Here is a 13703-nt window from a genome sequence, read left to right as displayed (position 1 = left end):
TGGATGTTACTCAAAATACTACGGATGGTTTGATTAGAAACATGTTGGAGAAAAACATCAGGCAGTTTCAGGACCTTCTTTGTGGTTGCCTATTGACTATTATTCAGAGATTGGGAGAGATGGAGTCAACAAAGTTTGCCTTTCTTAGAGTATACAGTCAGAAGATCCGGTTCCATGTTTGTTATCGACGCACTCCATACAGTCTGTTTGAACTTTCTGTAGTTCTGTCGGTATTTGGGACTCCAAAATTTGAAGAGTGTAAGGTGTGTGCCATTATGCTGGGAGTTGTGGGTGTCTTGTGTGAGGAACTGGAGGACAAATTTTGCCCTACTATGATGGCATCAACACTCGGATCCTGAAGGATATATCCATCAGTCAGTTGGACAGACCTGCATGCTTGGGGGTATTGAACTAGTGATTGGAAAGAATTTTGAGAAATATTTGATCTTTGCCCATGGTGCCAAAGGTGGCAGATTTGTCGATGCACACAACTGCAACTGATGAAGAAGTATTTGTCTACACCAATCAACCAAGAAAGGGAATTTTGAAGGCCTATTTTTTGTGGCTCGATCGCCATTGAAATTATTTGACGGTATTCACAGACGCTATATATGGATCATCTATCGTTCGGACGGATCATCTATCGATGTAGGACAAGTTTTCTACTGCAAATGTCACCATCATGTCACGGAGTTTATTAAATAACTCATACCGGAAGTGTTGCGAAGATTGTCAATTCGCTTCAAGCTTCTGGTTTCCATAAATTCCCATGTTCCGTTGTTTAACTATATACTGGTTTATATCACGGTCAAGTATGAGGAATCTCAAGCCAGCTCCTTGAGTCGTCTTGAGACTCGGGGGCTACGATGACATGACTTAACAAATTTTGCCAGTCTCAGCAAATTCAAGAACCTCGATTGGAGGGAAAGATAACCGGTCCCGGAGGCTACTACCATATTGATGAAAATTTAAAAACCGTTAGAAAATTTCCGGCTTAAACTAAAGGATTCCGGTTTAAAATCCGGGTCAAGGGAAATCTGTCTCTCATAAAGCTTGGAAGCTCTGAATATCCGGTTTAAATTCCGGCTAAAAAAGAATCCATCTCTCGCAAGTTCGAGTTCTCAGGAAAAATTAAAAGGTTGCCAAAGAGAACTTGCTGTCATGATGCGCGGTTCAAATATGGGTATCCTGCCTTATGGGCTTATCTCATTATTGGTCACTTGGAGGCTTCCTGCTCATTGAACATAGCTATGACTACCCTAGTGATCCGGTTTGTACGCCTTGATTGCAAATAACTTGGGGGTTTCTGCTCAAGTTGAATTGTTACAAAGAGAACTTGCTATAATGTGCGGTTCAAACATAGGTAACCTGCCTTGATGGCTTGTTAAAAATTACTTGGGGGGCTTCCTGCTCATTGAGCATAGCTATGACTACCCTATTGGTCCGGCTTATATGCCTGGATTGAAGAATTACTTGGGGGCTTCTTGTTTAATGAAACAGAGCCTTGTTTGTATCTTGTAATAAGCTTGGACGCCAGGTGTATTCGCCAAAAATCCGGGTTATCCTGCCTTTGTATGTCTGCCACTCCGCCCAGGTAATCCTGGAATGACTCACCGTACTCTTGACAGTCAATCTTATAAAGACCATGAACTTGTTAAAGTTAAAACGACAATTGGTCATGTGAGGCCCAACTTACAGGTTTGAATAAAGGATTAACTCTGTGGTTGTGCGGCCCTTGAATAGCACTTGATATTGAGGCTTGGCAGACTATGAAAGCCTTGTTTTTTCTAATTTGTTATTATTTTCAACACTTTTTGAGGTTCATCGTTTGTACCATATTGATATATGGTTTGAAATTGATTCATGCCACGTCCTCTTGATCCTTATAATTCACATTACAATCTATCGGGAGTTTTTGATAACCCAGACTGGCTTTGGACGATAAGTCATCAGTATGATTTGATTATACGCTTGGAGCTTTGCACTCTAAGTCTTTGGGACGTTACCCTTGATGCGTATGGCGTTGTAAGTCAGTAGTATGAATAAATTGAACAGGGCGTTGCGCTCTAAGTCTTTGGGCTATTACACTTACTGCATATGGCGCTGTAAGCCGGCAGTATGAACGGATTTCACATGCCATATGGCCTTGATTATATGACTCATCATTGAGCATCTTTGGGTTTGATAACCCGCCCTGATAGCAGACTTTAAGTCGCCAGGATATTTTGCCTTGAGCAATCAAAATGAGGATATTTCATGACTCCGGGTTGATACTGGCCCCAGATTATAATTATCATGGCATTACCATGGTATTAATCTACAAGTATGTCTTTCAATAATGGTATGAATATTTTGGATTTGGTAAACCGCCCTGACTATAGATTTTAAGTCGCCAGTGCACTTTGATTGCACAATTGGTGTTGTGTGCTATGAATCTTTGGGCTATCAACTTCATTGGATATGGTGATGTAAGCTCGAAGTGTGAAACAAATTCACAGATATACTTTGTACTTTTTATATGAAGATGCGAGGTTTGATAACCCGCCCTGGCTTTGGATGTTAAGTCGCACTACACCATGACACCACAAAAACGACATCCATCTGTTGGTAAAAGTGAGCATCGCCGACACTTTTTCTGTCCCAAACTATACCGACACATAGTATGACAGTGTTATATAACCTCATTGACAAATTATCTGTCACCGAAGCACCACCAGAGCACCGACATAATTTCTGTCGACATTTACCATTTACTGATTGTTTGTGTGTCGGCGATTCATAGGAATAGAAAAAGTGTCGGGTAGTTTCCTTCCACCCACACCCGAAAAATAAGGCGTGGAAAGAGAGCCATGCGCACGCGGTGGAAAACACGCGGGTGGGACCACACCAGCAAAAGAAAAGAAAAAACACACCCGTCCACTCCCCAATCCCCCTCCCCCTCTCTCTACCCGATTGCACCGTTGCCCCCGACCTAAACCTAACTCAACTGCGCCACCGCCCCTGATCTGCGTGCCGCCGCCCGTCCTCTGGTCCCCTCGTGCCACATCATCTCCGACCCTGGCCTCCCTCCCCGCAGGGCACCATCCGCCCGGGAGCAGCAGCTCCGTCCGCCACGCCGAGGAGCAGCAGCGCCGTCAACCGCCGCTGAGGATCCACTGCTGATTTGTCTCCACGTGCGACCTCTGTTTCATCTGATTTCCTTCGCTCCGCCCCGCCTACAGAATTCAAGATGTAAGCTTCTGGTATGTGAGTGGTTTCTCATCGCCCCTTCCTTGCCCCACCTCCAGATCTGGTCTAGGTAAGCTGTGTCAGTGGTTTTCTAGTATGTGCAGGTAACTGAACAGATCCAGCCATGAATCGGTTGGCCTCTTCCAGTAGGTAAATAAATATATGGTTGTTCTTGTGCGTGCATCATCCACAAATTTGTTGCATGTAACAATTTCCTGGCCGAGGCATTACAAAGGAGAGGGATGCGTGTCATTCTACTGTTAGAATTGTAATTATGTTTCCCTTTGTGAGTGGCATATTTTATTTTTCATTTATTTATTTCTTATTGCATGGATGCCAGCATTCAAAGCCTTGTAGCTAAATCTGATTATGTATGGGTCTATGAAGTAACAAATCTGATTTGTATGTCCTAATTATGTACACATGTAGTGACGCGTCTATCCAAGAGAAGCATTTGTCAGTAATGTACTAACAATTAGTCAATCTTCATATGTAGGTGGTGGAGGCAAGTCAAGATTTTACGCCGGTTCTGTTACAGGAACAGAGGATAGTCCTCCTAAGCCGCTTAATGGTACAATTTGTAATGTCATTATAAACATTGGATGCATTAGACTGTCATAATACCTAGGTTCTATCAAAAATGGTAATAAGTAAGGGCACAATATGGTGATAGTAAATCTGGGTTATGGAAGAACATTGAGTAGGTTTCTATATTTATATTTGTATAGCAGCACCCTGATTATGCAAATAGTATCAAATCCTGGGCCTTAATCATGGCAGCTAGCAGAAAATGTATTGTTTAGTTTGCAAGCACATACATGTGAATATTATTCCAGCAAGAATGCTAGGTGCTATCATATATCTATCCGAGATACTTTGTGGATAGGCCAGCGGCAAGCCTTGTTTCTTATTTTTAGATTTTCCCTTGATATATTCTCCTTGTTGAACTAACAGTTTTTGGCATCCTGGCATGCCACCATTCTGTTGGTTGGATCTTCGTTACCAACTAGAACATGATGGTGCGCGTTACAGCGCCAATGCATTTTGATGAGAAAAAGATAAAAATATGATATATGAGAAATGTCTCTGACTCCAGCATAGAAAGTAAATTTGTGCGTAGATAAGCAATTGAAAACTTGAATAGTTAACATGTTCATAAACTTCCAACATGGAAAAAAGATTACAACAAAACACCTAGGAAACTATATGCTCCATTATCTGGAGAGGAGCATAGGATCAAAATCAAATCATAAATGGGTGATGAAGCAAGCTACCTGCAAAGCAGCATGGTGTGACAAGACAACGAAGAATTCAAATGGGTGATGTCATCAACCACTATCCTGTAGTATAACACAATACACAATGTATGGATACATATATATTAACGAAAAAAAATGGAAATACAATTATAACTTTTTTTGGGGGTAGAAATACAATTAGCATTGGTGGTTGTATATATGTTCCTTTTTCTTTACCAGAGTATATTATGTGTAAGATATGCATGTCAATACTAATTGGTATGAACATTCAGCGTGTTGAGGACTGAAATTGTGATGTTACCGCAATCATTGCAAACTGTTTAAGATCTACCATTTCACCCCTTCTTATATTAAAGTGTGGTTTTTTCATACAAATCAGCCATCGATTATTACACGATTCCTATTATATAAATGGTTAATACATCATAGCAGTATTGATATATCATTCTTGTAAAATGTACGCAGGTTATATTTCTGTTTATTCCTTTATTCATAAAGGCGCCAATATAATTCGCATAATTTGTAGACCAACACAAATGAGAAATATGTCGAGAAAATTATCCAAACATTGCGATCAGTGGTTGACACACATAACAGAAAGTTAGAAACTCCTAAAAATTAAAATTATAAAGATTGAACTATGGTAGGACTGAATTTGGAAAAACTAACTGAAATTAACTTATCATTCATAAATAAAACTTAGACCCTATAATATTCATTTTCAGGGTGCAATCATACAGAGTTTCTTCAGTTGGTTCACCATATCAACATGAAAAGTTCCCTGAAATTTGATGAAATTTTTACTTATGTCATATTGCCTCCATGAAAGGATTTGTGATGTTGTACGAATGATATAATTAAAAAGCTAGGCTCATAGGGGATTGATCCACTCATGTTGTTGCTTGACAGATTAACATGACAAATGCAGATATTCAAGGTTTAAAGGATGTGTTGCAAAATTTGGAAAAACAATGTCAGATCGGGGAAGTCAGATACAAAACTGAATATGGATCCTGATAGATAGTTGTGAGATATATCCCTGAAAATGCCAAGCAACATGCAACACTAACGATCATATCAGCTATTGGATGAGCACGGACAGCTCTCCCCTTGCGCAAGGATCCTGATTGTCGAAGTCAAAAAAGAGTGCGGACTGCACAGGAGGGAATGGTTGTGGCTTTGGCACATCTAGGATTAAGCCTAGCTTGCTAGAGGAGAGAGGTTGCTTGGGAAGAGTGGATTACGGGGAGGGGCAGTGGAGGGAGAGCGAGGGGCGCCGCGATCGCATAGAGGGAGTCCATCACCATCGATATGCTGTTGTAGGCCGAACGAATGAAGGAAGCTTCACTACTAACAGGCCGTGAAAGCTCTGTGCCAGGGCCCATTGAATGAGAGGCCAGCAAAATAGACTTGAGGAGCAGCAGCCCAGTCACGTGGCCCGCAACCCCCGATCGTTAAATCAGGACGGTCAAACACTAATCCGACGTAACCTGCGCGAGGGTGGTTGTGAGGGCTCGTAGGTCAGTTAGTTATACTGTTTCTTAATTAATATTCAGGACATGACTCTCTTTTAGTTGATTGATTTCCTCGCTGCGAATTAGATAGATACATGTTTTTTTCAAATATATGTTGCCAATTAATATGCCTGGTTCGTAGGTAGAGTTGGAATCCCTCTAGTCCAGCTCCAGGCAGGAGGTCGGTTGGAACTGGATCAGTATCGAGATTAGGAATCAACCAAGTCGCCCTTTTGATCAACTACAACAGCAGAACAAACAATGGTGGTAATAAACAACAACTCTCCTCCCTCTGCATTTTCTGTATCATCGCATTAATTCTGGCCAGTTTATGGTCCGATGCAAGAGGCCTGACTATCTTGTTGTTGTTTGGTAAGGAACTAGGAATTGTGCGTAAATGCAGTTATCTTATTTTGTTCTGGACTTGTGATCCCTCTTTGGCTAAGATGTTCTAGTCATTGTCGCAACCGAAAATGGAGTCACATGCAAGCCACAACAACATCAATCATTCTTTCTTGCTTTTGTTTTCATTGTTTAAGCGTTATTTGTCCTGTTTACATTGATATATCAAACTGAATGCATCTTTTTTGCGGGTTGTTCCTCTTGAGGTTTTTATTGAATAATATCGATGTTGTTTGCTTATAGATTAAATTTCAGGTTTATTTATTGAGTAAACAGTCTAATCTGAATCTGGTACAGTAGAAATTGCTCTTTACTTTGACCCTTGCAGACCATGGGATCGATGCTTAATATTTGTTGGTTCTAGGGACTGGACTTGTAGTAGTAGTTTTCTTATTCAGCCATTGTTCATCAAATCTACTAGTTCGGTCCAGGATAAACAAATACTAAACCATGATCAAGTTGCTGCTCGGTTGAAACTAAACTAGATTAAATTAATGGAGGGTTTTATAAATAAGTTGTTCTTTTGCTTAGAATCTTCATGTGATCTTCGGTTTGAACTAAACACTAGATTAAATAAGACAAAGGTTCAGAATGGGGAAAATGGTCCTCAGTTTGAACTAACACTATTATTTTTCTTTTGGGCAATCTTTGTATTTTTCTTGTCTGGTTTCATGCTTCATAACTAAACACATACAGTGCAGTTTGTAATGTCATTATAAATGGATGATGCATCAGGCTACTAGATTATCTAATTTCTATCAGAAATAGATTAGAATTAAGGGCACGATAAGGTGATAATAAATCTGGGTTATAGCAGAACATAGAATGTTTGGTTTCTATGTTTATATGCAAATAGTATCAAGTTCAGAGACTTGATCATGGAAGCTAGCAGAAATGTGTGATTTAGTATGCAAGCTAAACTGAATGTTTGCTTGCATATTTGTTCAAACACGGTGAGTGGTACAATTGTCCGTCAGTCTGCAATTCCTAACAGCTAAACTGAAGCTTGCTCTCTTTTAAAGATCAGCCACAAAAAAACAAAACTTGACCATTATTTTTCTGGGAACCATATTTAGTTCAGTCCACATATTAGGATTACACCCGTCTCCTTTTGTAGGTAAACATAGGTGTTGTAGCGTTTTGCTGATTGAGTAGCTTCGAATGCAATCTCTCAAATTACAGTAAGGACCTTACTCCTAATGGCTTAGAACAACCTGAGTGCTCATCAGCGATTTCATGCATTTTTATAGTAAGCCATTTCTGATATGCTAGGTGCTATGCTGACTTTGGTTTATATTTTAATAATGTTACCTTTTGTAACTTGAATCTTTGCTTTATAACTATAGAATGCATGAACCGCAATTATATGCATAATTTTTATTAGAGAGGTGAGGCAATCAAGTGTCAGTTTACTTTTCTTGTACATCTTCTATTTCTTAGACCTTTGGACTCAAAGGCAACTCATGCATTTGAATACATTGTATTGTTTCAAAGATTGCTGAAACATATGCGTTCTATTGTAGGGAAAATGGTAGAAAGTAGCAAGTCCACTAGTTGATCGAAGGTGTTCTTGTGATTGCTTTTCTTGATAATATGGATGACACATTTTGTTCATATGGAAGTTGATTTGGCTTGGCGATTGAAGATTCGGTCCCTTGGTCTCTTTTGAACTTTGGCCATTATGTTTGTAACATGCCTCTCTTGTATATCCGACTTGTGTATTTCCATAATGGTTGTAGCTAACTTGAGTGAAGAAAACTATTGAATCTTATATAGATATTAAAATTAATGCATTGATCAATGATATCTTGTGATGAATAGAAGAGTTCAATTGTTTGTATGTGTTGCATATTGTACATGAATTTAATATTATGAATGTATTTTATATAAAAAATATTGTGCATCTGCATTTGTGCTAAAATGTAGAACAGTAGGAGCAAATGTGTCGGTATAAGTATTTGATGTCGCACAAACTGTCGGCATAGCGCATAGATAGACAAGCTGTCGGCGTAATAATGGATGTCGCACAATCTTTCGGTATAGCACACTGGCAGATGAACTGTCGGCACATAGTAGTCTGTCGGTGTAGATCTCACAAACGGTGTCATACTTTCTGTTGGCATAGATTTATCTGTCAGAAAAGACCTTTCCCGGCAGGACTATAGGCGACAACTCCTTTCTATCGCGAAAGGTCTTTGCGGACACTAAATGTGTCGTCTTAGGTGACCTATGCCGACGGATTGTTTGACGTTGCTTTGAGTGATGTGGTGTAGTGTCGCCAGTATACTTTGGATTGCGCCTTTGGCATCGTGCGCTTCGAGATCATTGGATTATTATCGTCACTGGATGTGGTGATGTAAGCCGGCAATTTGAGTCTATTTTCGAGGTATGTTTTTAAATTGATTGAATGAATATGCGAGGTTTGATAACCAGCCCTGGCTTTTGACTTTAAGTCGCCAATATGTTTAGGCTTGAATGGCCTTAATGCTAGTCTTTTTTATAATTGCATAAGACTATATTATGTTTGGGTTGTTACCCGCCCTGGCTTTTGATGTTAAGTCGCCAGGGCATATGTTGTTTTAAAGTCTATGCAGGTTTTGCAGAGCTATGACATACATAAATGATTAAGTTCAAGACTATTATCAAAAATTGAAATTGTTTTTTGATGTCTACTACACAACCTTCTTCTTGGAGACGTTGTTGGGCCTCCAAGTGGATGACCTAAGGTTTATCAATCCGTGAGAGGCGTAGGATGAAGATGGTTTCTCTCAAACAACTCTGCAACCAAATAACAAAGAGTCTCTTGTGTACCCTACACACCTAATACAATGGTAAATTGTATAGGTGCACTAGTTCGGTGAAGCGATGGTGATACAAGTGCAATAGGGATGATAGATATAGGTTTGTATAATCTGAAATTATAAAAACAGCATGGTAACTAATAATAAAAGTGAGCGAAAACGGTATTGCAATGTGTTGAAACAAGGCCTAGGGGTCATACTTTCACTAGTGCAAGTTCTCTCAACAAGGATAATAGAATTAGATCATACAACTATCCCTCAACATGCAACAAAGAGTCACTCCAAGGGCATTGATAGCGGAGAACAAACGAAGAGATTATTGTAGGGTACGAAACCACCTCAAAGTTATTCTTTCCGATCAATCCAATGGGCTATTCCTATAAGTGTCACAAATAGCCCTAGAGTTCGTGGTAAAATAACACCTTAAGACACAAATCAACCAAAACCCTAATGTCACCTAGATACTCCAATGTCACCTCAAGTATCCGCGGGTATGATTATACCATATGCATCACACAATCTCAGATTCATCTATTCAACCAACACAAAGAACTTCAAAGAGTGTCTCGAAGTTTCTACCGGAGAGTCAAGATGAAAACGTGTGCCAACCCCTATGCATAGATTCCCAAGGTCACGGAACCCGCAAGTTGATCACCAAAACATACATCAAGTGAATCAATAGAATACCCCAATGTCACCACAGGTATCCCATGCAAGACATAGATCAAGTGTTCTCAAATCCTTAAAGACTCAATCTGATAAGATAAGTTCAAAGAAAAAACTCAATCCATTACAAGAAGGTAGAGGGGGAGAAACATCATAAGATCCAACTATAGTAGCAGAGCTCGCGATACATCAAGATCGTGCCAAATCAAGAACACGAGAGAGAGATCAAACACATAGCTACTGGTACATACCCTCAGCCCCGAGGGTGAACTACTCCCTCCTCGTCATGGAGAGCGCTGGGATGATGAAGATGGCCACTGGTGATGATTCCCCCTCCGACAGGGTGCCGGAACAGGGTCCCGATTGGTTTTTGGTGGCTACAGAGGCTTGCGGCAGCGGAACTCCCGATCTAGGTTTCTTTTTGGGGGTTTCCGTATTTATAGGAATTTTTGGCGTCGGTGTCACGTCAGGGGGGGGGGTCTTCGAGTCATCCATGAGGCAGGGGCATGCCTAGGGGGGTAGGGCGCGTCATCCACCCTCATGGATGGCTCGGGACTCTTCTGGCCCAACTATTTTACTCCGGGGGCTTGGTTTGGTCCATAAAAAATCATCAAAAATTGGCACATCAATTGGACTCCGTTTGATATTCCTTTTCTGTAAAACTCAAAAACAAGGAAAAAAATAGAAACTGACACTGGGCTCTAGGTTAATAGGTTAGTCCCAAAAATCATAAAAAATAGCATATAAAACATCCAAGATGGATAATGTAATAGCATGGAACAATAAAAAAAAATTATAGATACGTTGGAGACGTATCGAGCATCCCCAAGCTTAATTCCTGCTCGTCCTCGAGTAGGTAAATGATAAAAACATAATTTTTGATGTGGAATGCTACCTAACATATTTATCAATGTAATCTTCTCTATTGTGGCAAGAATATTCAGATCCATAAGATTCAAAACAAAAGTTTAATATTAACAAAATATAATAATACTTCAAGCACACGAACAAAGCAATCATGTCTTCTCAAAATAACATGGCCAAAGAAAGCTATTCCTAAAAAATCATATAGTCTGGCTATGCTCTATCTTCATCACACAAAATATTTAAATCATGCACAACCCCGGTTTTAGCCAAGCAATTGTTTCATACTTTAGTATTCTCAAACTTCAACATTCATGCAATAGAATGGTGGTTGTGGAGAAGAAAAAAGGAGTAGTCTCACATCAGCTAGGCGTATCAACGGGCTATGGAGATGCCCATAAATAGATATCAATGTGTGTGAGTAGGGATTGCCATGCAACAGATGCACTAGAGCTATAAGTGAAGGAAATATGCCCTAGAGGCAATAATAAAGTTATTATTTATTTCCTTATTTCATGATAAATGTTTGTTATTCATGCTAGAATTGTATTAACCATAAACATAATACATGTGTGAATACATAGACAAACAGAGTGTCACTAGTATGCCTCTACTTGACTAGCTCGTTGGTCAAAGATGGTTATGTTTCCAAAGGATAGAGATGAGTTGTCATTTGATAAACGGGATCACATCATTAGGAGAATGATGTGATTGACTTGACCCATTTCGTTAGCTTAGCACTTGATCGTTTAGTTTACTGCTATTGCTTTCTCCATGATTTATACATGTTCCTATGACTATGAGATTATGCAACTCCCGAATACCAGAAGAACACTTCGTGTGCTACCAAACGTCACAACGTAACTGGGTGATTATAAAGGTGCTCTACAGGTGTCTCCGATGGTGTTTGTTGAGTTGGCATAGATCAAGAATATGATTTGTAACTCCGATTGTCGGAGAGGTATCTCTGGGCCCTCTCGGTAATGCACATCACTATAAGCCTTGCAAGCAATGTGACTAATGAGTTAGTTACAGGATGATGCACTACAGAACGAGTAAAGAGACTTGCCGGTAACGAGATTGAGCTAGGTATTGAGATACCGACGATGGAATCACGGGCAAGTAACATACTGATGACAAAGGGAACAACATATGTTGTTATGCCATTTCACCGATAAAGATCTTCGTAGAATATGTAGGAACCAATAAGAGCATCCAGGTGACGCTATTGGTTATTGACCGGGGATGAGTCTCGGTCATGTCTACATAGTTCTCGAACCCGTAGGGTCCGCACGCTTAAAGTTTCCTGACGATCGGTATTATGAGTTTATATGTTTTGATGTACTGAAGGTAGTTCGGAGTACCGGATGAGATCGGTGACATGACGAGGAGTCTCGAAATGGTCGAGACATAAAGATCGATATATTGGACGACTATATTCGGACATCGGAAAGGGTCCGAGTGATTCAGGTATTTTTTGGAGTATCGGGGAGTTACGGGAATACGAGGAAGAAGTAATGGGCCTCATGGGCCAAGTGGTGGAAGTGAGGAGGCAGGGCGAGCGCCCCCCCCTAGCCCAAACCGAATTGGACTAGGGGTCCGGCCCCCCTTTCCCCCTTTTCCTCCATCTCCTTCCTTCTCCTCTTCCCCCTTCCTTTCCTCCTCCTAGCAGGAGTAGGAAAGGGGAGTCCTACTCCTACTAGGAGGAGGACTCCTCCTCTTGGCGCGCCCTACAGGGGCCGGCCGGCCTCCCCCTTGCTCCTTTATATACAGGGGCAGGGGGCACCCTAGGACACAGAAGTTGATCATTGATCTCTCCCAGCCGTGTGCGGTGCCCCCTCCACCATAATCCACCTCGGTCATACTGTAGCGGTGCTTAGGCGAAGCCCTGTGACGGTAGCTTCATCAACATTGTCACCACGCCGTCCTGCTGAAGAAACTCTCCCTCGAGCTCTACTGGATCATGAGTTCGTGTGATGTCACCGAGCTGAACGTTTGCTGAACGCGGAGGTGCCGTACGTTCGGTACTGAGGATCGGTCGATCGTGAAGACGTACGACTACATCAACCGCATTGTCATAACACTTCCGCTGAACGGTCTACGAGGATATGTGGACGACTCTCCCCTCTTGTTGCTATGCATCACCATGATCTTGTGTGTGCGTTGGAATTTTTTTAAATTACTACGTTCCTCAATAGTGTATTAGAGCTAGGTTTATGTGTAGATGTTATATGCACGAGTAGAACACAAGTGAGTTGTGGGCGATACAAGTCATACTGCTTACTGGCATGTCGTACTTTGGTTCGGCGGTATTGTTGGATGAAGCGGCCCGGACCGACATTATGCGTACCCTTACGCGAGACTGGTTCTACCGACGTGCTTTGCACACAGGTGGCTGGCGGGTGTCAGTTTCTCCAACTTTAGTTGAACCGAGTGTGGCTACGCCCGGTCCTTGTGAAGGTTAAAACATCACTAACTTGACGAACTATCGTTGTGGTTTTGATGTGTAAGCAAGAACGGTTCTTGCTCAGCCCGTAGCAGCCACGTAAAACTTGCAACAACAAAGTAGAGGACGTCTAACTTGTTTTTGCAGGGCATGTTGTGATGTGATATGGTCAAGACATGATGCTATATTTATTGTACTAGATGATCATGTTTTGCAATGGAGTTATCGGCAACGGGCAGGAGCCATATGGTTTTCGCTTTATTGTATGCAATGCAATCGCCCTGTAATTGCTTTACTTTATCACTAAGCGATAGCGATAGTCGTAGAAGCAATAGATGGCGAGACGACAACGATGCTATGATGGAGATCAAGGTGTCGCGCCGATAACGATGGTGATCATGACGGTGCTTTGGAGATGGAGATCAAAGGCACAAGATGATGATGGCCATATCATATCACTTATATTGATTGCATGTGATGTTTATCCTTTATGCATCTTATTTTGCTTTGTTTGACGGTAGCA

At 41.0% G+C, this 13703-nt stretch overlaps 1 long non-coding RNA gene across 1 annotated transcript; it reads left to right on the top strand.

Annotated features, from left to right (window-relative positions):
- The first annotated feature begins 2913 nt into the window (after window positions 1-2913).
- Window positions 2914-8207, top strand: LOC125551356 (uncharacterized). Its single transcript, XR_007302462.2, has 4 exons — window positions 2914-3242; window positions 3725-3799; window positions 6144-6268; window positions 7927-8207. It is a non-coding gene; the product is annotated as an uncharacterized LOC125551356 (long non-coding RNA).
- The last annotated feature ends 5496 nt before the right edge of the window (window positions 8208-13703 follow it).

Source organism: Triticum urartu, chromosome 4A (assembly GCF_056163025.1).
Source record: "Triticum urartu cultivar PI428250 chromosome 4A, HENAU_Tu73, whole genome shotgun sequence".
NCBI lineage: Eukaryota > Viridiplantae > Streptophyta > Magnoliopsida > Poales > Poaceae > Triticum > Triticum urartu.
This window is presented reverse-complemented; position numbering and strand designations above follow the sequence as displayed.